Here is a 3,776-nt window from a genome sequence, read left to right on the forward strand (position 1 = left end):
AGAAAGCACCTCCCCCAGGGATGCGGTGGCCATGCTGCAATTCCTTCTCCATTCTCTGCTTGGGATTTTCGGTACACATTCATATGCAAAAAAAAATTAATATTGGGTTATTGGAAAAAGTCATAAGACATTTTTACATAGAAAAACATAAAATACTCAATGACTTCTGATGATCCAATATTAGTTTGGAGAATCATGGCCAGATATTTGAGTAAACTAGAAGAATTTAAGATCTAGTTCAGATTGGAAGTAGAGTAAATTTTTCTTGAAACATAATTTTCTTTTATAGCTACTTTTATTTTTACCAAAGATATATGTGAGCAATTTAAAAAAATCTTGAACTGTTTGATTGAGCTATCGTTTCAGCAAGAAAACAGTAATAACCAGGGCCAGCAGGTGGCAGAGCATGGGCACAGCAGGGCCAACACAAGGGGTCCCGGGTTCTCTTTGTACCTGCCAGACACGCACACACAGGCTGGGATCTCGGCTGGAAGAGACCGGGGGTTGCTCGGGGGTTGCTCGCAAGGTAGAAATCCCGTTGGGGATGCATCTCTCTTTCTGTGTCTCTCTCACTGGAGACATTGTGGAAGGCCACACATTAGATCTTGCCCATGAGCAACTGTTCGTCCATTTTGTCCCCTCACCCTAACATGGCCATCTACTTCCGTAAACCTGCTTGCCCTTCCCATGAGAAAATGGCTTGTGCTAGCCATACAGAAAACCATCCCCGGGACGATATCCTGTACCTGCTACTGTCTTTGCTAACTAGTCCAAAACCCTTTTGTTTAGCAATGTAACTGCTTGCATGGAAACCCCACTCCCCTCAGAAATAATTAACCTGCTTGATTCAGCTTCTGTAACTGCTTGCATAGAAACTCCTGATAACTGACCCTCTATAAAAAGACTTCAACTTCATTCGGGGCTACAGTTCTGACTCTCAGCGCTCCCCTCTCCCCCAAGCCTCAGACTGTAGTCACTGACCAGCTAATAAAGACTCCCTTTAAACTTAATCCGGCTTTGGTGGTCATTCATTTGGTGGCACTCTACAACACCACCATGCCACCTGCTAGCCCCAACTTCACAAGCTTTTTAAAAGTTTATTTTAGGGGGGAACCAGCAGTTAGCGTAATGGCTATGTCGCTGGACTCCCACGTAGTCGACCGCGGTTCGCGTCCCGGACCCGGTGGCTTAAAACTCACGCCGGGCGCGTGTGCGTGCGTGCCCAAGATCCCGAGAGGAGAATGGAGGAGAAGGGATTGCAGCATGACCATCCCCCCGGGGGGTGATTTCTCACTTTCTGTCTCTATGTCTCTCTGTCTGTCTGTCTGGTGAGCGCACAACGTGCCCTATAGCGAATACCTCTTAAAAAAAGTTTATTTTAGGGCTGGCTCTGTAACCTGGTGGTTAAGGCAGCTAGGTCCCACATGACTGACTATGCAGTTTAAGTCTTGAACCTGGTGGCTTGAGAAACATGCCAGGCACATGTGCATACCCAAAATCCCAAAAGGAGGGACAGATAAAGGAGGGATTGTGGCAATGTGACTGTCCCCCAAGGGGGTGGGGGATAGTACTCTCTCTCTCCTCTTCCTTTCTGTTTTTCTGTCTCCTGCTAGTGAGCACTATAGCAAATAAATAAATAAATAAATAAATAAATAAAATAAAATTCCATTGGAACTTTTTATAAAGAATCTCAGAGTACATTTTAAAAGATATATTTATTTTAAATTTTATTTGTTATCATTAATTCTTCAGTTTCTCCCAGAGAGACAGAGAGAAAGGAGAGTGAGAAAGCAAGCCACCAAGTTCAGGACTTGAACCGTGATTGGCCATGTGGGAATCCAGCATCTCAACCACCATGCCACCTGCCAGCCCCTCTCAGGATACATTTTTAAATGCCTCTCAAGATTAAGAAGCTGAGGACTAGCAGTTAGCATAATGGCTATGTCACTAGACTCCCATGTAGTCAACAGCAGTTCGAGTCCTGGACCTGGTGGCTTGAACTCACACCAGGAACGTGTGCATGCGTGCCCAAGATCCCAAGAGGAGAATGGAGGAGAAGGAATTGTGGTGTGGCCATGCCCCCCGGCAGGTGATTTCTCGCTTTGTATCTCTCTGTCTCTCTCTGTCTTTGTGGTGAGCACACACACCCTATAGCAAAGACCTCCCTTGCTGGAGTCTGACCCAGTAGGGCCCCAGGATCTGTTTTGAGATTTTGATCTTTTGAGCAATCTTAGGTCAAATCAGCATGTTGGCAAGGCCGCTGCTGTACGTCCCCCGACCTATGAGCAAAGACTTGGGTCCACTCAACATGTTTGGTAAGGCCACTTGTTGTATGCTCCAGAGACTGCAGTAGCCTTGCTGGGGAGTGACCCCCCTCTGACTCCCTGATATACTACTATAAAAGAATTACATAGCTCTCTTATACATCCTGAGTATATGATAAAGTTTCCCAAAAGTCCCCCAACCACTCCCCTTCACTCTGACCACCTACTGTTGATTACAATGCTTTACCCCGGCACAATAGAGGGTGTGCTGAAGTCACATCTAGGCAGAAATCTTCTTGACCTTTGGAAGGCCCTTCAAGATACATTTAGCATAAGCTTAAAAATAACCCTTTAGGCCAAAACTGGCTCAGGACACCCCCAACCTTACTGCAACTTTGCAATGAAGTCAATTAGTAATCCATGGGAGGGTCAGGAAAACTGAGACAGACTCCCACCTGCCTGTTTTAAGCCAAAATTAACATATGTTAAGGCTAAGTTAGTATAAGCCAAATTAGCATTAGTAACATATGTAGACTAAGTTAGTTTAAGGCTAGTTTTACATAAATACCCCTTGTTAAAGCTGCAGGTCAAAGTTAACTTATATTGGGCCAAATTAACACAAGCACCCTATGACAGGGACTTTAAGACATAGCACAAGAATTCACTGATTAACAGACAAAAAATTCAGCAAATAAATACAGGGACCTGTGGGTTAATAGAGGAAGGAAAGATGTGGCTAACAATGACAGGATAAACAAACCTGAAGGCTCCAGGGGGATGAGTAACTATCTTAGCTGGGAGCTCTTATCTAAAGCAACAGGTAGTTTTTAACTACAAAGAGTTTCTCATCTATGTGCTGTTGACTATGAAAAACTGCTGATAAAACATCCTGTGTTGTCTCCGGAGCTACAGGATCATCTTCCTTTCCCATATGGACAAAAGGCTCATCTTCTTTCGTTGTAACATATAGATAGTCCATTTATTAACTGTGTCTTTACTTAATAAGACAAGATTTCTATCTGGCTTTTGTATCCGGCAATGCTGCCACCCTGGCCCAGTACTGAAGTTATTAAGCTGGCCTGGGACTGAAGTTATCAAGCTTCCTGAAAGCCCCCTCTTCAAAAGACCCTTCCCAGTAATCAAGATCTAAGAAGAAAATACAACAGACAAATGGACTTCCTCATCCTGACAACTGTGATTGTTTTTATCTGATCTGACAAGATAAACAGCATGTTTTATAATTATTGTTTTCATGCTTTGTATTCCCTATTTTTTAAAGTAAAATTTTACTTCCCCTCACCCCCCTTACTTCCTAAACATCCCTCAATAAATAAGTTATGTTTTAATAGCCACTGCGCTACAGTCTGGAGCTAGCTCTGCCTGTGGCTGGCTGAGATCATGCTAAGAGGCATTGAGGTCTTAGTCTAATTTTTGTTTCTAATCATCTGCGTCACCTTCCTCTGATGAGAGAACCCACCCCTGCCGAGGCTGGGCCCCAACAAGGACCAACTC

This window comes from Tupaia chinensis, unplaced genomic scaffold (genome assembly GCF_000334495.1).
Source record: "Tupaia chinensis unplaced genomic scaffold, TupChi_1.0 Scaffold143992_1, whole genome shotgun sequence".
NCBI lineage: Eukaryota > Metazoa > Chordata > Mammalia > Scandentia > Tupaiidae > Tupaia > Tupaia belangeri.